The sequence below is a fragment of the Odontesthes bonariensis genome, chromosome 8 (assembly GCF_027942865.1).
Source record: "Odontesthes bonariensis isolate fOdoBon6 chromosome 8, fOdoBon6.hap1, whole genome shotgun sequence".
Taxonomy (NCBI): Eukaryota; Metazoa; Chordata; class Actinopteri; order Atheriniformes; family Atherinopsidae; genus Odontesthes; species Odontesthes bonariensis.
Window position 1 is genome coordinate 26,323,913 of NC_134513.1, and position 23,039 is coordinate 26,346,951.

The following is a 23,039-nucleotide window of genomic DNA, read 5'->3' on the forward strand; positions in this document are numbered from 1 at the left end:
CCCCACTATTTCACCACTAGGTGGTGGTGCTAGGTATAACAACATTAATAATAATAATAATTATAATAATAATAATAATGATATTAATAATATTATAATGATAGTAATAATAGTCAGTATTATAATAATAATAGCCGTGTCCTGGTGTGTGTCTGCTCTGTAGAGGGATACATATGAGTCTGATGTAACTGTAACTCTATTATAACAACATTAATAATTATAATAATAGTCCATCCATCCATCCATCATCTTCCGCTGGTCCGGGGATCGGGTCGCGGGGGCAGCAGCTTGAGCAAAGAGACCCAGACGTCCCTGTCCCCGGCCACTTCCTCCAGCTCTTCTGGGGGGACCCCGAGGCGTTCCCAGGCCAGCCGAGAGACATAGTCTCTCCAACGTGTCCTGGGTCTTCCCCGGGGCCTCCTCCCAGTGGGACGGGCCCGGAACACCTCACCGGGGAGGCGTCCAGGAGGCATTCTCACTAGATGCCCGAGCCACCTCATCTGACTCCTCTCGATGCGGAGGAGCAGCGGTTCTACTCCGAACCCCTCCCGGATGACCGAGCTTTTCACCCTATCTCTAAGGGAGAGCCCAGACACCCTGCGGAGGAAACTCATTTCGGCCGCTTGTATTCGCGATCTCGTTCTTTCGGTCACTACCCACAGCTCGTGACCATAGGTGAGGGTAGGAACATAGATTGACCGGTAAATCGAGAGCTTTGCCTTCTGGCTCAGCTCCTTCTTCACCACGACGGGCCGGTGCAGAGCCCGCATCACTGCAGACGCCGCACCGATCCGTCTGTCAATCTCCTGCTCCATTCGTCCCTCACTCGTGAACAAGACCCCGAGATACTTGAACTCCTCCACTTGGGGAAGGATCTCATTCCCGACCCGAAGAGAGCATTCCATCCTTTTCCGGCCGAAGACCATGGTCTCAGATTTGGAGGTGCTGATGGTTATAATAATAGTAATAACAATAATAATAATAATAATCAGTATAATAATAGCCATGTCCCGGTGTGTGTAGCCCGGCTGTCAGCTATATATAACATATCAAATGTCAGATGTCAATTTGTGTGAGCAGTAGCAATAGTAGTAGTAATTTGTGAATGAAAAGTTTTGGGTCTATAGCGTTACCATTACAGGCGGAAAATGTTAATCCTGTTTCATACATTAACATTTCTAAACCGTAGGCTATCGTACTAATTTTGTTAACTTTAATATGAAGTGCTGCCAAAGGAAAAATAACTTACAAAATCAGCGAGCGCTAGGATTGCGCGATATCTGTCCAGTCTCCTCCTCCTCACCATGGCTGTTCTACGCTGAATACGTCCCCTCAGCTCGGCAGCTTCCTCTTCTGCCTCTCGGCAAAGTAAGCCGACTGCTAATACTATCTGGTCCATATTTAAATATAACACGACATAACTTTCTAAACTAATCCACAATGACAATCCTTAAACAATGGCCTTTTCCCGGGTTTTTTTTCCCGCTGTTGTCTCGTGCTGTGCAGGAATTTCTTGGCTCTTGACTCTTTCGGCCTCCATATGCAAGTTACCACAATAATAATAGTAATAATAGTCAGTATAATAATAATAAAAGCCGTGTCCTGGTGTGTGTCTGTTCTGTAAAGGAACACTTGTGAGTCTGATGTATCTGTTAGGCTACTGTTTATTAATAATAATAATGATATTAATAATAATTATAATAATAGTAATAACAGTAATAATAGTCAGTATTATAATAATAATAGCCGTGTCCTGGTGTGTGTCTGCTCTGTAGAGGGATACATGTGAATAAGACACTTAAAGAAGCGCTTAAAAATAAAATAAAGCATACTTGTACAACTTCATACAAGTTCTTTCAGGTTTCCAGCTTGATCACAAGACGCATATAGAGACAATTTGTACGATTCTGGCTTAAATATTGACGAAGAAACAAACTTGTTGGGAAATGCCCAACTCGCCGATGGAACCACATTGCCCCCTAGTGGTCTGCAGTGTTGATGAGTTGAACATTTAAATCCCAGAGGACTCAGTAAAATGGACAAGACATATGCAACAATTTAACTTTTAATGATGTCCCTTCAGAATCTATTTGGTATTTGTTTGGTATCCCCATCGTTAACACAGAAAATTAACATTGTGTGGTTCGCTATTCATATGTCACAACTTTATAGATATTCAGCTGAATTTTGAGAATCATAATCATCTGTATCATGTGGTATTATTTGAGGTCTTTATATCGCAAGTCTATGTTATACCTTTAATCTGCATATCTTAACAAGTTGTGGTGTTTTCAGAATCACCGAGACAAATGTTCTATGAGATGGAGGAATGGAGAAACAAGAGTTTCTTTGTTCTATCCAGAAATCCCCACATAAAAGGCTGATCGCCTTACACAGACACCCAGGCAGACATTCACCACAGTTCAGGCATATCATTGGCTGAAAGAGTAGTGTAAGCTTACGTCACGCCCCGACTCCGAGAATCCAGACAAAGACTTGAGGAGAGTTCAGAACGCAGATCACAGTTGCTCAGAGAGATTTGTTTTGACTTTCAGTTGTTCAGGTTTTCAGAGATTTGGAAATGATTTGAGAAGAAGAGGAGAGCTCACCAGAGTTTGGGAGTTACCCAGAGTCTCAGGAGAGAGCGGAAAGACGAGAGGATGAGCGATGCAGAAGACGACCGGAGGAAGCCCTCCATAACCAAGGGAGGCCCCGGAGACGAGAAAGAAAGACCCGAACAAAGATAAGAACAAAATAAAGTTTTCCTACCGAGAAAGCCAACTCAAGCAAACTTTTATTAATCTTCTGTGAACTTAAGTTCACTTCATCAGAAGGAATCAGCAACGGACCAACTCTGACACTCGGACGAGTTTAATCATATTGCACAGTGAAGTCAACACCAGCGTTCTCGTCCAGGCAGCTGCTGAGAAGTCCGCTAGAGTCAGCCACCACAACAAGGAAGGCCAAGAGAGCGGAACCGAGAGAAATCCGCTCGGACCCCGCGTGGCCCCCACAGAACTTCAGTACAGTAAAACCGACCCGTTTTTCACCTTAAGGTGGGTTTGATGGACGTTTCGAGGCTTTCACAGAATGATAAATGATTGAACAGATAACAAATGCTATTGATAAAAAAAACTATTGTGCTAGTATCTATGTAGATCTAAAAAAAGCATTTGATACGATCGACCATAGTATTTTGCTTAAAAAACTTGCAAAATACGGGATAAGAGGGCTAGCACTACAGTGGGTTTCAAGTTACTTAGAAAGAAGAAAACAGTATGTACAAATATATGATGTTAGCTCAACAACCCGTGAAATTACATGTGGGGTTCCACAGGGTTCAGTACTTGGGCCGAAGTTGTTCATCTTATATATCAATGATTTAGCAAAGGTGTCAGATTTTTTTAAATGTGTTTTGTTTGCTGATGATACTACTTTTTTTTGTCAAGATGTAGATATAAAACGAATGTTAGAGAAAATGCAAACAGAATTTGTGCTTATACAAAATTGGTTTAAGCTTAATAAATTATCATTAAATTTAGATAAAACTAATTATATGATATTTACAAAGAAACACAAATTGGCTAATACTTTATTTAGAATAGATGATGTGGAGATCAGCAGAGTCAGTGAAGTAAATTTTTTGGGAGTTACTATAGATGACAAATTAACCTGGAAACCTCACTTGAATTATTTACGCTCAAAAATAGCAAAAGCTATTGCATTGCTCTATAAAGTCAGGGATTTCTTGAACGATCATGCGTTATATATGTTGTATAACGCATTGATAGTCCCACATTTGGTGTACTGTGTAGAGGTATGGGGAAAGTCAAGTAGCACTGCCACAAAATTTGTCTTCACTCTTCAAAAAAGGGCTATTAGAGTTATTACCAACAAACATGGCTGTTACCCATCCAATCCACTTTTCTCTAAAATAAAGACATTGAAGTTCAATGATTTAGTCGTTTATGAGATTCTGTTAGTAATGTTTAAGGCACATCGCAACATGTTACCCATAAATATCCAGAAATTATTTTCAAAGAGAGAGAGTGGTTATAATTTGAAGGGAACACAGATCTTCAAGAAACCCAAATTTAGAACTAGTCCGAAAGAAAAATGTGTTTCAATACAAGGAGTTAAACTCTGGAATGAACTACAAACTGATCTTAAAAATGTTAAAACCCTCTATAAGTTCAAGAAATTGTTAAAGACTGGACTAATGACAAAATATGACTCAGTATAAAGGTAGTGTAAATGCTGTGTGGATTTATGTTTATGGCAGACGAACAACTCTTGTCTACAAGATAAAAACTGAGAAAATTGTTCTGTTTCAACAAGAGGAAATGGTCGGTGTCTTTGTTTTTTTGTTGTTTTTTTTGTTTTTTCCTTTTACTTTTTTATTTACTTCTTCTGTTGTGAGCTAACATTGAAAAAAGGGGCAGATAATATAAGATTTAAATCTTCTTTCTGCTGCCTTTCATTTTGTTTTACTATATACATGCAAATATTTTGTGTTTTTTTTTTTAAATTGCAAAAATTAAGTGTGCATACAACGTATAAATGGGTGTTGCGCATGTATGGGTTTACATATTATGTGGGCATACAAATATGAATGGTTGTGTGCAAATTATTTGTTTTAATTGTTTTAATGAAATGAATGAATTCAATAAATAAATAAATAAATAAATAAATGAATCCGAAATGTCAGTATTTAGTGTTAAATAGTCAGCCAACCTGAACTATTTGAATCCAGTATCCCTCCATTCCCATATTTTATTTTCCATTCACTAAGTGTTTTATATAATCACCCATATTCAATGCATCTCCTGTTTGTTTAAGGTTCATGTTTTGGTCATATCATTTTAATAAATAGTTCATATATCTATATATATGTTATAATCACAGATTGTGTCGTATGCTTTCTTTACGTAATGTCTGTCCAACCAAACGAGAACTTTCACGAAAGTAGCGAGATATGAGACTGATTATTAATTGATTATTAATTTAACATACCAGGATCGTAAGATTTTAACAGTTTCCCTCCCTGGACTGTAACTTAAAACAAAGGAAGGTGGTGCCCTATATTCGAGGTAAGGTTTATTGAGACTGTGAGAACATCTTATAAATAATACATATATAAATGCCCAATAACGCTACACTTGGCACATCCTTCGAGCTGGAATTGAACCAGCGACCTAAGGATAACTGCTGTTGGGCACCTACAGTCCTCCACTCTACCAACTGAGCTATCGAAGGGAGCAAAGCTGACATCCTTTTCATGAATGCTGTATGAATGCATGTAACCAGGCTTAAGCTGCGTATCATGGGACACCTGTAGTTCTCTGCTGTACCAAATGAGTTATGGAAGGGAGCCAGGGGCTTGGGCCTGTTTATCAGTTAAATAAACACAAAAAGTGATGAGAAACCATCAGTTTCAGATGCGTTTCAGATCAAATCAGCCTCAGTTTCTATCATGCATTTAGTCGTTACAAAAACATATCTGGCATCTATCTGGGAAAGTCTCCACATCGTCCAACACAGATGTTGATCCTCAATATACCCTCACATTGTCCAGCGCAAAAGTCCAGCCTTTTTGTTTGGTTCTTTTTTTGTCAGGTCTATCCATCCATTCTTTTGGCACACGATTTTCATCTTCTGTTGTTAGGATGTTTATACTTTGGGTGTGGCGGTGTGTGAAAACCCTCCCTTTAGAAGAGCTAAAAAACACATAGCATATGCGGCCTTGGGGACTCATTAAAAAGACACTATTTCTCATTGGGGCCTGTTTGATACTTTGACCCCTTTTATGCTCTTTAAATGGGCAGACCTTCTGCATTTGTGCTGTTTGATTCTTTCAGACCTTTGATACGGGACAGAGGCCTATAGATAACATTTTTATTTAAAAAGTTTAAGAAATGTAAGTGGGATCCTTTTTCAGCGATGCAAATAACTTCGGTCGGGGGGTTGCCGTGACCCCGATTCGAACCGGGGTTGCTGCGACCACAACGCAGAGTACTAACCACTATACGATCACGGCCGGTTGTGGCTTTTTGTCGTGTGTGGCTTTGATGTGATCCGAAACACCTTCGTATCCCAAGGATAGCATATGTAGCTCTGCGGCATGTGGCTGGCAGGCATGAGTTTTTTTTGTGTTTGGAGCAAAATCATTGACAGCAGAGATAAAGAGGAAGACGAGCTTTCCTTACGGTGTGGGGTCAGCTACATGTGTTGCAAGACGACACACTGTGAGGTATCTTTGGGGCGTAAGTGAGCTGGGATACCCAGGGAGTAGAAGGTTTAAAGCGATCCTGTTCAATAGCAGTGGGAGAAGTGAGAGAGTAAAACCAGCATGCTGAGCTAGCCAGGAGTTGAACCTAGAATCTTCTGATCCGTAGTCAGACGCGTTATCCATTGCACCACTAGCCCTTAGCAAATTCTATAGAGAGTGGTACAGTCTTTCGTAAAACAGCATATTCCAAAAGCTTTGAAAGGATAGACGGAGTTGGCCAAAAGAGCTTCTGTGCTCACAAGCTCGGCACATCCTTCGAGCCGGAATTGAACCAGCGACCTAAGGATAACTGTTGTTGGGCACCTACAGTCCTCCGCTCTACCAACTGAGCTATCGAAGGGAGCAAAGCCAACATCCTTTTCATGAATCCTGTATGAATGCATGTAACCAGGCTTAAGATGCGTATCATGGGACACCTGCAGTTCTTTGCTGTACCAAATGAGTTATGGAAGGGAGCCAGGGGCTTGGGCCTGTTTATCAGTTAAATAAACACAAAAAGTGATGAGAAACCATCAGTTTCAGATGCGTTTCAGATCAAATCAGCCTCAGTTTCTATCATGCATTTAGTCGTTACAAAAACATATCTGGCATCTATCTGGGAAAGTCTCCACATCGTCCAACACAGATGTTGATCCTCAATATACCCTCACATTGTCCAGCGCAAAAGTCCAGCCTTTTTGTTTTGGTTCTTTTTTGTCAGGTCTATCCATCCATTCATTTGGCACACAATTTTCATCTTCTGTTGTTAGGATGTTTATACTTTGGTTGTGGCGGTGTGCGAAAACCCTCCCTTTAGAAGAGCTAAAAAACACATAGCATATGCGGCCTTGGCGACTCATTAAAAAGACACTATTTCTCATTGGGGCCTGTTTGATACTTTGACCCCTTTTATGCTCTTTAAATGGGCAGACCTTCTGCATTTGTGCTGTTTGATTCTTTCAGACCTTTGATACGGGACAGAGGCCTATAGATAACATTTTTATTTAAAAAGTTTAAGAAATGTAAGTGGGATCCTTTTTCAGCGATGCAAAGAATTTCAGTTGGGGGGGTTGCCGTGACCCAGATTCGAACCGGGGTTGCTGCGACCACATCGCAGAGTACTAACCACTATACGATCACGGCCGGTTGTGGGTTTTTGTCGTGTGTGGCTTTGATGTGACCCAAAACACCTTCGTATCCCAAGGATAGCATATGTAGCTCTGCGGCATGTGGCTGGCAGGCATGTTTTTTTTTTTGTGTTTGGTGATTCCAATGGTGTATGGCAATACAGGATACAGTCAGAACTGTGGATACAGTAAACGCTTATGTAAAACAAGTCGCAAAAACAAAAAAGTGTCAAAGTCACCTATAAAGCCTCACAGTATTCTAAGAAAAGATACAACTCCAACAAAAACGGTCCTGATACGTTGGCAAGGGTCCAGTAAATATGCTCAAGTAAAATAGTTAGTCTACAACAAGGGGTGGGTGGGGGGGGGGGCTGCCTTTTGAAATATAATAATTTGTGTGCCGAACATATTTTGATACAATTTTTCCTTTTTTATTTTTCCAACTGTCCTTTTAGGTACATGGGGAGAGTTGACCTATCAGATGGCCTGATAAGACACTTCAAGGTCCTGCACAAAACACAGAAGTAGACTTTCTTGTTCCACTTCATGGACATTGCTTTTGTGAATGTATCTTGCACAAAGAACATGGCAGAAGCAGAGGTGAGGTTCCTTTGCACCAGAAGGCATTCAGGGAGACCTGAGCCTTGGAGTTAGCAGAGACGGGGTCTACCACCACAGCTGAATCTGGACCATTTCTTGCCAGTCATCACAAACCTGTGCACACATCAGGACGCAGCACAGCTGGATGCTTGAGGTGCAGACACTGCCAGACAAAGACTCCTGTGAAGTGTGCCACATGTGATGTGCCTCTGCTTTGTGCCAGGCAGAGACCGCTACAATGATTAGCATGTTGCCAACAGCAAACAATGTCAATACAAATTGTAAATACTGTTCAGTGCGGTTTGCTATGTCATTATTTATGCATATAAACTAATTGCATTTAGAACAAACTATTTGTTTGGACTGTTATTGCATGCACAAAGCTCTCATTGTAGACAAAATGTGTTTGTGCTTCCGTTTCTCTTTGTCAGTAATTCTCACAGAGGATCTGGATGTGCGATAAGACAGTCCCAAGTGTAACCTTTCATTAGAGCCCAAGATCATGACTGTATGTTGAAGCGTTCAGGAATGGCAGCCTTTTTTCCCAAGGCTCTCCAAATGGCACAGCTTTGGCACGCCTGGTCCTATCCTTAGAAAAACCTGTACAAAATAGTCATTTTTTGTTGTATTACAGTCAAATTTGAAGTGGGAATAGGTAAGACCTCAGGCTGTAGTCCCATTGTGTTTGTCAGTCCGCAACCCTATGCTAAAGTCACTTTTAAGACACATATTTGGGAAGAAAAATTTGGGAGACAGAAAAATCCATCTCTTTCACTGTATTCAAGCTCATATAACTCTGTGATGGTAGCACTTATCGAGATTCTGAATGTTGTAGGTAAAAATTCAGAGTGTTTTCTTTCAATAGAGACCTCAACCAGCCATCTACTCCAAGTGGTTCATGTACAGCTTTCAATTTACTTTGGGTATGCATTTTTTAGGAGTTGCAGGCAAAAATTGCCCGCCTGTTAAGGGGTTAAGTGCAAAACCATATGAACCTCTAAGACATTTTTACTTACAGAGGAAAAAAAACAGAACAAAAAAAACCAACAAAAACATTTGTAAACTTTTCTGCTCATTCAGTTAGAAAAAAGGAAGTGCAAAATGTTTCTTATTCCCTCAACCATCTTAATCAGAATCTGTTACTTCTTTTTCCATGTGTACTTTTTGTTACTCCTTGCAGCACTGAGTAACTCTTTGTCTATATATAAATATATTTATTTATATATACTTATACGTTTTCTCCGAACAAATTGATTTATTTACTGTTCCATACCTTATCAGACTCCGCAGATAATTGGGGTATGAAGAACTGACACTGAGGCTTGGGTCTGCATTCTTATGTGTCTGCAGTGTTGCTCTCCTGATGCATGTTGCCTGATATCAGACAGCCCACCGTGAGCCACAGAAAACACTCGCCGACACGTTTTACAATTGGCTTTATACTCATCGCCACTGACTCTGTCCAGCCATAGATGTGCCTCTTCCCATTCACGCCTGTACTTTGTAAGCGTTTTCGCTTTTGAGGCTGTTGTCGAGCGTCGGGTGTAGTGGACATTATTAAAAATGCGCGGGTTTTGTGCCGCGCTGGTGTGTGTGTGTGTGTGTGTGTGTGTCTCTAAGCAACTGTGAGTGACAGCACCACGCGCAGGGAGTCAGGCGTACGCACCTTTTCACATGAACGATCAGTTGTATCAAGAAGGAAAAGACCGTGGAAATGTGTGGTGCCTCACGGCAGCTTCAGGGCTGGCGTACGCACTTTTCTGTAGCTGTTGATTCTTTGGCGACACCTAAGGTGATGTTGGGAAACTGTTATAATAAATAAATGTGAAAACAATTAGTCCTCAGACAGTGATGTGCACATCTGAGACACATGAACAATTAATACTGATAAACAATTAATACTCCCATGTGTCTGCAATTACACGAGTGGATATAAAAGCAGCGCAAAGTGGTGCAATGCATACCATTAAAAACAATGGCTGCTTTAGCTGTATTAGAAGACTTTGCAAATGGTGCAATTAGAAGAGAGCGTGTGTTCACTACAACAGAGAGGATTTGTGGCACATGATGGTGACTGGCTCATCAGCCGTTTTGAGGGAAATCCTCCTGGAACTGTGCGCAGAGCTGCGGCCGGCGTTGGAGCGCAACACAGCGAGGAGCCATGCGCTGCCTGTGCCCACAGGTGATGTGCACACTGGGGTTCCTATAGCAACCGGGGCATTCCAGAGGGAGCTGGCCAACCGATTGGGACTGTGCCAGTCTACCCTGAGCCGAGCCATGCCAGCCGCGTGGGACAGAATTATCCGCATCTCAGCCACATATATCAAATTCCCAACAGGCCAACATTAAAGCTCAATTTGAAGCGAGAGCCGATTTTGTAATCGGAGCTATCGACTGCACACACATTGCTATAAAAGCGCCATCACATGATATATTTGTATGTTAAGGGAACATTTTCATTCATATGTGATGCGTAAATGCAATTCACCAACATTGTGGCGAGGTGCCCTGGTTCAACGCACGATTCATTCTGAGTAACAGCATCGTTGGGAACAGACTTACAGGGTGGCACTGTGCGTGATGGCTGGCTTCTTGGTGAGTAACTTCATTCTTGTAATGGTCCTAATATTATTTCCCGTGACGCACATTGAGTATGTGCGCCCCCAATTTCTATCCCGTCTTCACAGCATCATTATTATATCATATATATTAGTCGGTGGTTAAAGTTAGTTTCTTGCTGTTTTTTGCTGGTTAAACTTCCGCTTAAGATCTTTCTAACAAGCCTCTGATCGTCTCTGTGGGCATATATTAATAACCCCGAGCGTAAAGTGCATACATGTATAAAGTACTAGCAATTCAGACTTGAGTAGAAGTACAAGTACTCTATCAAAAAAGTGACTTGAGTAGAAGTGGAAGTGCTCTTTAAGCACCGTACTTAAGTGGAAGTACTAAAGTATTAAACATGTTTTGTACTTAAGTATTGCAAGTTGTTTATTTTTAAAATTACAACTCAAGTAGTGAAAGTAAAAGTAAAAGTATTGTGTAATGTAGTTATTAAAGAAATCAGTCAAAAGTTTGAAAATCAAATTGTTTATATTATTCAAAATGTTTGGCTGTAACAGCAGTACAGCGGAATGTACAAGAGCACCTTAAAACATTGAGCTTAACTCTTTTCAACAAAAGAATATGTATTGGCATGTATGTCCCTTCCCCCTTTAAAGCATCTCCCATCACTTCACACATTACACATTTTCTTTTCATCCTTGTCATTTTCTTTCAACTTGTTAAAAAAATCTCAAGGCCAGTAGGCCACATGCAAATACAAATGCCATTTAAAAACAAAAAGTGATTAGAACACCTGAAAACACTGGGCTTAACTCTTTGTGAACAAACAGATCAAGCATGTCCCCTCTCCATTTAAAGCATCCCTCCCCTCTCTTCCCTGCTTGTGCTTTTTTTTCTCTACAACTTTTCCCCTTCTTAAACTGTGTGCATGCTTGTGTGTCTCTCTGTGTGTGTTTTTATATGTATGTTTGCGTGTTTGAATGCGCGTGGGTGTGTTTGTGCATGAATGAGTGTACATTTTTATGTGTGTGTGTGTGTTTATAATAACGAGTAAAGATGCAGCACATAAAAAAATGTATCGGAGTAAAAGTACTAAACTCATTGAAAATGTGTACTGAAGTAAAAGTGGAAGAAGGAGAAAAAAACAATACTCCAGTAGAGTACAGATACAGCATTTTAGTACTTAAGTAGAGTAGTGAAGTAGTTTTACTTCGTAACTATACATCTCTGGTAAAGTGTGAAATGTCTCAATCAGCCTCACCTTTTCCCCGGCGCACTTCTGCACGTTACAGTATGAACACGTTGTTGTGAGTTACACAAAAACATGGGTATTTAGCTTGGGGGTAATCAGAGTCACCCACATGAGCTCCCACCACCCCATGAGAGAGCAGTGTCACAAATTGTTGCGCTGACTCTCTGTTAAAACAGAGTCGGTCACCCCCCCCCCACCCGACTGTTTTGGCCACACTGCAGCGGTGGGCAGCCAGTCTCCGCTTCACCTCCACCTTAATGTCGGACCACTTCTTCTTCACCTCTGCTTGTGAGGCTTCTCAGACCCCCCAGCATTGACAGCCTCAGGCTCTCCCACCCACTCCTCTTGTGTTTGCTGCTTATGCCGGAGGACAGCGTGCCAAAGAACACATTTTAGCAGGCCTCCACTTAAGAAAGTAGCACCAACATCTCGCTTTCCGTGAAGTTCTTCTTTTTTCCCGTCTTATTCATTATTTTTTCGTTATTTTCTGATCGTACAAAGAGGGGAATCGCAGGTGCAGAGCTCATTTAAATATGATTTGCGTATTTAAGTAGGGGCGTGGACAGGGAGGAGTCGGGTGCTCCGACATGTGCGCTCAATTCCACGTTGATTGGGATGTACAAACGAAATGTGCTTGGATAGATGAGTGCGCACAGATTCGTACATCCGACGTTGGAGGTCATTTTGGTTTGAGAGTACGCCAAGTTTCAGTAGGAAATCCACGCAAGTCTTTGTACATGAGGCCCCTGCTGTCTGGACTAGAGGTTAAACAATCAACTCACAAGTTTCTTTATCTGGCTTTCATTCTCATTTTGAAAGTTTATGGAAAGTTGCAAAAGAGGTAGTGTCACATGGGATAAACTTGACTGAATTGTCCCATGTCAGTCTATGTCAAGAGAAGGAGAGTCTGCAAAGGTGCTTTTGTCACACAGCGTATTCTATTATGTTAGCGTGATGAACATCCTATCCTTTGTCATGGGTCTTGGCCAGGGTGCAACTTGCTTTTCAAAAAGAGAGATGGTTCGAAGCCCCATAACTTGTGTTTGACACCTTCCACACTTTGGAGTGACTGAGCTTCCAAGTGGGCTTTCTGCAGCCCCAACAGAGAGCAATCAGAGCCACCTGTGCCCAGCAAGTTTCCAGCTGTAACTGAGGTGAAGTGCTATAAAGACCACATCAAAACAACTGCCCCGTGTGAGGGTCGAACTCACGACCTTCAGATTATGAGACTGACGCGCTGCCTACTGCGCCAACGAGGCCTGCAAAACATAAATATGCATGTATTGTCAGCCTAGGCTCACTTTCCCACACCCATTCATTGGTCCTGCAGACTTTGCTAAAGGTATGTGATGCCCACTTGCCCAGCTCACATGGATTGCATGGCAATCAAATAAGTGGATGGTAGGAAATAAGATATTCTAATCTGTAGCCCCCTGTGACACCTATGGGGGGCGAGAACGGCAAAACCGAAGAAAAATGTGTCTGACATGACAAGTGTAAGTAGATAAAAGGAAGCAGAAACTGAAAGGCGACAAATATCTGATTGCAAGGCATCTCTAAAGGAGCGATGGTTTGAATCCCCATAACTTGGGTTTGACACAAGGCGACAAAGATCTGATTGCAATGCTTTTAAAAAAAAGAGATTGTTCGAAACCCCTTAACTTGTGTTTGACACCTTCCACAGTTTAGAGTGACTGAGCTTCTGAGTGGGCTTTCTGCAGCTCCAACAAAGAGCAATAGGAGCAATCTGTGCCCAGCAAGTTTCCAGCTGTAACTGAGGTGAAGTGCTATAAACACATCAAAACACCTGCCCCGTGTGAGGGTCGAACTCACGACCTTCAGATTATGAGACTGACGCGCTGCCTACTGCGCCAACGAGGCCTGCAAAACATGAACATGCATGTATTGTCACCCTAGGCTCACTTTCCCACACCCATTCATTGGTCCTGCAGACTTTGCTAAAATATGTGATGACATGGCTTGTTGAGCACGTAGCTACTTGTTCAAAAGACCTGTTGTCTGGACTAGAGGTTAAACAATCAACACACAAGTTTCTTTATCTGGCTTTCATTCTCATTTTGAAAGTTTATGGAAAGTTGCAAAAGAGGTAGTTTCACGTGGGATAAACTTGACTGAATTGTCCCATGTTAGTCTATGTCAAGAGAAGGAGAATCTGCAAAGGTGCTTTTGTCACACAGCGTATTCTATTATGTTAGCGTGATGAACTTCCTATCCTTTGTCATGGGTCTTGGTCAGGGTGCAACTTGCTTTTCTAAAAGAGAGATGGTTCGAAGCCCCATAACTTGTGTTTGACACCTTCCACACTTTGGAGTGACTGAGGCCCCTTTTCCACGATAGGAAGACGCAGATATTTTCCTGCGGTTTGGCCTCTCATTTACACAAAAACCCTGTTTTTATCACAGAAAACGATTATTTCTAAAACCTCCGGCCAAAGTGGAGATTTCTCATAACGCCGGTTATGTGTTGCCGTGTCAACTGGGAGAAACGGCGTTTTAGGTTATTAAACGTCACATTATGCGCCAGAAAATGCTTAAAGCGGAACTCTGCAACTTTTTCGTGGTCATAAAATTGCTTGGCAATCATCAGATTGCTTGGCTGACCCGTTCTGATGAAAACGGTGACATTTCCATCTCCATCTGGTGGCCCTAGACCGAAACAGCACTTGCAACTTTGCCTGTGGCACCGCATGCTTTGTTTAGCTCTGGAAGTCTCACGACACACGAGAGCCGAGAACTACTGCTTCCCGGCAGGTCGTAAAGGGCTCTGAGCCGAGCCAGGTAGCCTGAGAGACACACCCCCTCTCCATTAGCTGTCGACGGCTCTGTAGCAACCCAACGCCGTCGGGTCGCTACAGGCTCTCCAACTCTCTGCCAGTGTCTTGAAAAATAAACCGTGAATTGCCTCTGGTGGGTTTACGACAGTCTGGCTAGACTGTCGCCTTATTTTCTACGGCGCTCCCCCTACAGCTTTGGGGTGTGTATTGCATGGTAAACTAACCCCGTATTACTGAAAGTTGCATAGCGCCGCTTTAACGTCATTCGAGCGCCTTGTGTTTACAGTTTGTTTGGCTACTGATCAGGATTATCATGGATGATGTTAAAGTTCTACTAATTTTTACGTTTGTGCAAACGATTCTGGCCTTATTGCATTTGCCACCCCAAACCTGCTCGCATAGTTCAAAATAGAGGAGCCCCACTCTTTCGTGGCCGCTCCTGCGTCCAGTATCCACTGACTGTCTATATTTCCCTCTTATTGCCTTCAGTTTTGTTGTGATATTTGCTCGCGTTATCTCCTCCTTCACATGAGAAAAGTCCTCGATTCTGAGGATTTTGATTGGCTTGCATGGCTTTATTCCTTTCCCTACACTGCCGCCAATAGGTTTGGCATAGTTATTATGGCGCTTTACGGCGTATTTATGCGGGTTGATGTAAATGACAAGTTTTTTGAAAACGATGTTGTGTGCACGATGTTATTATTGAAAACGGAGGGGGGGAAATATTCGTATCTCTAAATACCCGGCTGTGTGTAAATGTGGCCTGAGCTTCCGAGTTGGCTTTCTGCAGCCCCAACAGAGAGCAATCGGAGCCAGCTGTGCCCAGCAAGTTTCCAGCTGTAACCGAGGTGAAGTGCTATAAACACCACATCAAAACACCTGCCCCGTGTGAGGGTTGAACTCACGACCTTCAGATTATGAGACTGACGCGCTGCCTACTGCACCAACGAGGCCTGTGAAATGAAAATATGCATGTATTGTCAGCTTTGGCTCACTTTCCCACACCCATTCATTGGTCCTGCAGACTTTGCTAAAAGTATGTAATGCTCACTTGCCCAGCTCACATGGATTGCATGGTAATCAAATAAGTGGATGGTAGGAAATTAGATATTCTAATCTGTAGACCCCTGTGAAATCTATGGGGGGCGACAACGGCTAAACCGAAGAAAAATGTGTCTGACTTGACAAGTTTAAGTAGATAATAAAGGAAGCAGAAACTGAAAGGCGACAAATATCTGATTGCAAGGCATCTCTAAAAGAGCGATGGTTCGAATCCCCATAACTTGGGTTTAACACCAGGCGACAAAGGCGACAAAGATCTGATTGCAATGCTTTTCAAAAAGAGAGATGGTTCGAAGCCCCATAACTTGTGTATGACACCTTCCACACTTTGGAGTGACTGAGCTTCCGAGTGGGCTTTCTGCAGCTCCAACAGAGAGCAATCGGAGCCACTTGTGCCCAGCAAGTTTCCAGCTGTAACTGAGGTGAAGTGCTATAAAAACCACATCAAAATAGCTGCCCCGTGTGAGGGTCAAACTCACAACCTTCAGATTATGAGACTGACGCACTGCCTACTGCGCCAACGAGGCCTGCAAATCATAAATATCCATGTATTGTCAGCCTAGGCTCACTTTCACACACCCATTCATTGGTCCTGCAGACTTTGCTAAAATATGTGATGACATGGCCTGTTGAGCACGTAGCTACTTGTTCAAAAGACCTGTTGTCTGGACTAGAGGTTAAACAATCAACTCACAAGTTTCTTTATCTGGCTTTCCTTCTCATTTTGAAAGTTTATGGAAAGTTGCAAAAGAGGTAGTTTCACGTGGGATAAACTTGACTGAATTGTCCCATGTCAGTCTATGTCAAGAGAAGGAGAGTCTGCAAAGGTGCTTTTGTCACACAGCTTCCGAGTGGGCTTTCTGCAGCCCCAACAAAGAGCCATCGGAGCAAGCTGTGCCCAGCAAGTTTCCAGCTGTAACTGAGGTGAAGTGCTTTAAACACGTCAAAACATCTGCACTGTGTGAGGGTCGAACTCACAATCTTCAGATTATGAGACTTGACGCACTGCCTACTGCGCCAAAGCTGGAGATCCGGCTGGTCCCGGAGTCGCGATGTCGATCCCACCAGTCGCAATACTGTTTTAATGAAACATTAGTATTGTAGTATTGTTTTACAGTTTTTCTCTATTGGTTTGGCTAATTTCTTGAAACAGAAATTACATTCTCAAAACTCTAAGATCATTTGGCATAACACTCCTATAGTTCAGCACAACACCATAGCTAACCTGCAAAAGCACATATCTCTCCCAAAACTGTTCACCCATGCTTCAGACCTGATTCCTTTCCCATGAAAAGAGTCAGTGCCACCCAAATTGCAAAGATTTTTCTCAACTGCCTAGGCTCATTTCTTGAAACAGACCGGACGTTTTAAACACTCTTTAGTACTTTTTGCAAAACTAAACTGAATGGTTCAGCAAAACACCATGGTTCACCAGCAAAAGCTCATATCTCCCCCTAAACAGTTCAGCCATGTGTCAAAATGAAGTTTCTTTCTCATTCAAATGGTCAGTGCCCCCAAAATGCATTGGGCCTCATGCAAGAACATTTTCGTATTTTTATTCTAAATTTCTCTCACTTTTTTCGTAAGAAGGTCTCGTACGAACACGCCACGTCAGATTCAACAAGCGCTCTTAACTTCGGAAAAAGTGTGTAAACGACCTGCGTAAATGATGAATCACACCTGTGCGTATCTTAAGTTCACGTGCACGAGGATAGTAGATTTGCATACTCCACGCCCTAAATGATACCATATAAGGCTGTGCTTCCTCTCTCCTGTGCCAGGAAGTGTTGAGTGCTGAGAATACGGGCTCTGAGATTAAAGTTCTGCTTTCAGAGATCCAAAAAGGAAAATCTGTCATTTTTAGCAGTGTCAGCAGTGGACGGGACCTGCTAAAGTGAAGAAATTGGAAGCAATTACGAGTGCTGTTAATACCATGTCAGCGAAATAAAAAAATAAATGGTTTGATATGAAAATGGCTTAAAAAAAAACGTCTCGCCATGGGCAGGCGATCGATGACTGCAACTAAAGCCGTGCAATCAGTTGTTGCCTCATCATGATGGCACTTTGATGGGGTGGTCCATGAGGGGGGTCTTCTGGCACCACAGCTTCTTGTCTGCCTGGGCTGGTTCAGGTTGTAGGAGACCCTCGTTCATGGCAATATTGCGCAAATCTGGCATGCCTCCTCTGGGCTATTTGCCCCCAGCTGTATCGAGACACACCCACCTGGCCTTCAGCAGTGCGCTCCACAACGGCACGGGTGTTTTGATGCGTATATGTCTCGTGCTCCAATTATGATTGGCAGTCCAGCCACGGCATGAAAGTCCCTCTTAATTTGCACTTGTTGGACAGCGGCGTATGGGAATTTGATGTACCATGGTTGATAAACTGATGAGAGCTTTGATGACCAAGGGGAGCGCACGACTCACAGAGGACTGGGACACCCCCGATCTGTCTCCAATCTCCCTCTGAAAGGTTCCCGTGGCCAAAAATCCAAGGGTGGTGAGGTCCTGGACGTGTGGTGGAATTGGGTTTGATCGGCGTGTTTCTCTCTGGAGTTGTGGCTCTAGCAATTAAGCTGCATATTTGCAGCAGCACAGTCCTTGGCAATCTGAATCGCGATCTCAGCCATTCGTCTGTCTCCACACGCTCTCTTCCAAGAGCCTGACGCGCTGAGGCATCCAAAAGTCGCAAGTCAGCCGCTGGTTACGCTTCCCGTTATATACAGATTCAAATTAACCTTCGATTAGTGCATATTTGAAGTCAAACAGAATAATGTCAGCATCATTGTTGGGTATAATGTATATATTTATTTATGTTTTCTTCAAAGTAATTAAATATACAATCCATTAGTCAAGCAAACGTGATTTGAATAACAGCGGACTATTTTACGAAACTCCTACGACAGCTCTGGATCACTCGTAAATTCTGTTCGTACCTGAAAGAAAACGTAAAATACGAAAAGATTGGTGAATGCGCAAATTCTCTTAAATCACTCGTACGGACGATTTAAGAACAAATCTGTGCGTACGAACGCTTCTTGCATGAGGCCCATTGTCCTTTTGGCATTGTGTGAGCACTACAAGTCAAACTGTTTAGATGTTTTGTCACTATGGCATAGGACTACCTAACAGAATACAATAGTGTATAAAACTGAAGGAAAAAAGTTTCACAGTAAGAGTAGCCTCAAAGCACACACAATACACTCATACCAACCATTTTTATTCACACAAATACTGTGAAGTACGTAACTTCCATACAGTATAGTACTGTAGAAGGAAAAGAAAAATATACATAGCACACATATACTGTAATATAAACACAAACAAAAAACAAGCAAAATGATATGGCCTACAGTACTGTAAATAAATCTGCAGCTTACAGAAAACACTATAGCAACACTTTACTGGTCGCTGTCGTCCCCCTCCCTCATGACCACTGTCCTCACCCTCCTGGCCGTCCAGACGTTGCTGTCTCTCTGGCCACAGATTCTCATCAACATCGCAACGTGTATTTTACCTTGCAATGCAACGCAGGAAGAAACGCCGTGCATGCCGCAACCATCCCCTACACTGATCTCCTGTAATGTCTAAACATGCAGCGTCCATTGCATGGAGCAGGGATCTTTGGTCTTGAGCATGATGCTCATACACTCTCCACCTCCAAGCGGAGAAAAACTCCTCAATAGGATTAAGGAAAGGGGAATAAGGTGGGAGCATCATCATTCTTGGATGCATAGTGAACCAAGCCCTGATGAGTGGACCACGATGGAAGTTGACATTGTCCCACACAATCACATAGCGTGGTAGGTGAGACTCAAGAAGACCTCGCTCATATTCAGGGACCAAATTAGTATAAAGATGGTCCAAGAAGAAGAGGAGCTTCTGTGTGTTGTATGGGCCAAGAGTGGGGATGTGAGTGGCCACACCATTCTCAGAAATGGCAGTACACATAGTTATATTGCCCCCTCGCTGGCCTGGAACATCCACCGTGGCCCGGTGGCCAATAATGTTGCGGCCACGTATTCGCCCCTTGGCCAGGTTGAAGCCGGCTTCATCTACAAACACGAGGATGTGAGGGGTCTCATTTGCTTCCAATCCCATTATTATCTGCAAAAGTTAGAGTAAAAAAATTACATGTACCCATCATGTGCTTTTTAGCTGTTTTCACACACTGTTTTTATTTACTTCTTTTACTCTGTAAAGCACACTGGGCCTCATGCAAGAAGCGTTCGTACGCACAGATTTGTTCTTAAATTGTCCGTACGAGTGATTTAAGAGAATTTGCGCATTCACCAATCTTTTCGTATTTTACGTTTTCTTTCACGTACAAACAGAATTTACGAGTGATCCAGACCTGTCGTAGGAGTTTCGTAAAATAGTCCGCTGTGTCAGGGTGCGGGTGTGGAAGGTTGGACACGGATGCGGACTTAGAAGGTAAAGGAGATTTATTTAACAGCCAAAACAAAGTACCAACGTAAAACACGGCTAAGCCGGAAAAAAACGTTGTTGTGAACGAAAACAAGACAAGGAACTTAACACGGCATGGGTAAATAAATAAATACTTAACTTGCAAAACAGGGAACGTGGAACATGGGGAAACAAGGCAGGCAGGGTGAGGTATCATAGATAAGGGTAACAGAGGCAAAGATCCAACCAAACTGACAAGGGAGGCAGGAAACTAAATAGAGGGCTGGGAGTGATTGGAGAGTGAGTGCAGCTGGAGACAATGGACAGGTGAGGGGAATAAACTAATTACCTGGGTGAGGGAAGTGAAGGGAAAACTAAACATGGACTGAAAACAAACATAACCTAAACATGAAAACCAAAAATGAGAGTCTCTGGGCGTGACACGCTGTTATTCAAATCACGTTTGCTTGACTAATGGATTGTATATTTAATTACTTTGAAGAAAACATAAATAAATATATCCATTATACCCAACAATGATGCTGACATTATTCTGTTTGACTTAAAATGTGCACTAATCGAAGGTTAATTTGAATCTGTGTGGAGACATACGAATGGCTGAGATCGCGATTTAGCTTGCTACAAATATGAAGCTTAATTGCTAGAGCCACAACTCCAGAGAGAAACACGCCGATCAAACCCAATTCCACCACACGTCCAGGACCTCACCATCTTTGGATTTTTGGCCACAGGAACCTTTCAGAGGGAGATTGGAGACAGATCGGAGTGTCCCAGTCCTCTGTGAGTCGTGCGCTCCCCTTGGTCATCAAAGCTCTCATCAGTTTATCACCCACGGTACATCAAATTCCCATACACCGCTGTCCAACAAGTACAAATTAAGAGGGACTTTCATGCCGTGGCTGGACTGCCAATCATAATTGGAGCACGAGACACATATACGCATCAAATCACCCGTGCCGTTGTGGAGCGCACTGCTGAAGGCCAGGTGGGTGTGTCTCGATACAGCGGGGGGCAAATAGCCCAGAGAAGGCATGCCAGATTTGTGCAATATTGCCATGAACGAGGGTCTCCCACTACCTGAACAGCCCAGGCAGACCAGAAGGTGTGGTGCCAGAAGACCCCCCTCATGGACCACCCCATCAAAGTGCCATCATGATGAGGCAACAACTGATTGCACGGCTTTAGTTGCAGTCATCGAGCGCCTGCCCAGGGCGAGACATTTTTTTTAAGCCATTTTCATATCAAACCATTTATTTTTTTATTTCGCTGACATGGTATTACAGTTTTTCTCAGTCGCTTTTGGACAATTCTCAGATCAGAGTTGCAATTCTCAAAACTACGTGTTCAATTGTCACATCATTGTGTCACTTGTGCACATCAAACAAGCAGTTTCTCATTTCTTTCAGCAAGTTGCCAATGCTTTGGCACATCCATGCACAAGATTATATTCAATTCTCTGCTGTTTCCTACATTATCAATTGCTTTTGTCATGTTGATCAGAATGTATTGTACAGGTCTCTGTTGAATAGTCTCACCCCCACAACATTAAGGTATTAGTTCATCGTATAGGTCTTTACATGCAAAATGGTTGAACAAGTTGTCATAATATGTCAAGCATATTTCTATACATTTCCATTAGACTTTTGTTCAAAATCTGTCCTGAATTGGTAAATTGCTCCCAGGTGAATGTTGACTTTCTCTAACGACCAATCAACTGACAAATACATATATATTGCTGGAGCACAACACAATGTTTCAATGTCTGACAATGGAAGGAATTAGACGGGGCCAACAGCCAACAGCCAACAGCCAAGAGGAAGAGGAAGAGGAAGAGGAAGAGGAAGAGGAAGAGGAAGAGGAAGAGGAAGAGGAGGAGGAGTGAGGTTGCGTGGCGGAGGAGTTGGGAGGCAGAACAGAGGAAGAGGCAGAAGAGGCCGAGGACATGTGCGCGTTCCAGATGAGATCAGAGCCACCCTTGTGGACCACGTTCTCAATCATGGGCTTACAATGGCAGAGGCTGGTCGAAGGGTGCAGCCAAATGTTGGCAGAACAACTGTGTCCTCAATCGTTCAGACTTTTCGTCGAGAGAACAGGTATGTAATCCAACAATAGGCACTGTTCTGTAATGCTTCATACAATGTAACAGTATTCCACATTACAATATAAGTAAGTATACTTCATACAGTGACATTTTATCTTACTCAATTTTGTGTTTTGCATTGCTATATTGTTTCCACATATGACTGCAAGACAACTTCACAGGGGTGGCAGAGGGCCCCTTTTCACACCTGAACAGGAGGAGGCCATTTGCACCATGGTTATAGAGAACAATGCCATAAGACTTAGGGAGATACAGAGTGCCATTATAGAGGACAACAACATCTTTGCAAACATCCAAACAGTCAGCATCTCAACAATTGACAGGGTACTGAAAAGACACCAAATGCATATGAAACAGCTGTACACTGTTCCCTTTGAAAGAAATGAAGAAAGAGTGAAGGAGCTGTGCTACCATTATGTACAGGTAAAACATGTATGAGCATACAGTAGCCGTACTACACGGTAAACAGTACAACATTGCATAGTGATATACAGTACAGTAAGTGTGACCTTTACACATTTGCTATGGCTGTAGAAAAGAAGATGCAATATGTGCTGTATACATTTGATGTAACCTTATCAAAATGAAAATGCATGTAACTCATAAAACTAATTTTGTGTATTCTGGGTATAGCGTATAATGGAACTGGAAGCAAGCGAGCCACCGCACAGCTTCATCTACATGGATGAGGCTGGCTTCAACCTCACAAAGCGCAGAAGGCGTGGGCGAAATATCATCGGGCACAGAGCGACAGTTGATGTGCCAGGCCAACGGGGCGGGAACATAACAATGGGTGCTGCCATCTCAGAAAATGGTGTGCTAACGCATATTCCCCTTATTGGT

General features: G+C 42.7%; 7 non-coding genes across 7 annotated transcripts; all 7 read right to left on the bottom strand.

Moving 5' to 3' along the window:
* Nucleotides 1-5,167: 5,167 nt before the first annotated feature.
* Nucleotides 5,168-5,256, bottom strand: trnay-gua (transfer RNA tyrosine (anticodon GUA)). The gene is given in 2 exon segments: nucleotides 5,168-5,203; nucleotides 5,220-5,256. It is a non-coding gene; the product is annotated as a tRNA-Tyr (tRNA).
* Nucleotides 5,257-6,353: 1,097 nt separating this feature from the next.
* trnar-acg (transfer RNA arginine (anticodon ACG)) lies at nucleotides 6,354-6,426 on the bottom strand. Its single transcript has one exon. It is a non-coding gene; the product is annotated as a tRNA-Arg (tRNA).
* A 114-nt stretch (nucleotides 6,427-6,540) lies between these two features.
* On the bottom strand, nucleotides 6,541-6,629 carry trnay-gua (transfer RNA tyrosine (anticodon GUA)). The gene is given in 2 exon segments: nucleotides 6,541-6,576; nucleotides 6,593-6,629. It is a non-coding gene; the product is annotated as a tRNA-Tyr (tRNA).
* A 6,369-nt stretch (nucleotides 6,630-12,998) lies between these two features.
* trnam-cau (transfer RNA methionine (anticodon CAU)) lies at nucleotides 12,999-13,071 on the bottom strand. Its single transcript has one exon. It is a non-coding gene; the product is annotated as a tRNA-Met (tRNA).
* Nucleotides 13,072-13,620: 549 nt separating this feature from the next.
* On the bottom strand, nucleotides 13,621-13,693 carry trnam-cau (transfer RNA methionine (anticodon CAU)). The gene has a single exon. It is a non-coding gene; the product is annotated as a tRNA-Met (tRNA).
* Nucleotides 13,694-15,486: 1,793 nt separating this feature from the next.
* Nucleotides 15,487-15,559, bottom strand: trnam-cau (transfer RNA methionine (anticodon CAU)). The gene has a single exon. It is a non-coding gene; the product is annotated as a tRNA-Met (tRNA).
* A 563-nt stretch (nucleotides 15,560-16,122) lies between these two features.
* trnam-cau (transfer RNA methionine (anticodon CAU)) lies at nucleotides 16,123-16,195 on the bottom strand. Its single transcript has one exon. It is a non-coding gene; the product is annotated as a tRNA-Met (tRNA).
* Between the last annotated feature and the right edge of the window lie 6,844 nt (nucleotides 16,196-23,039).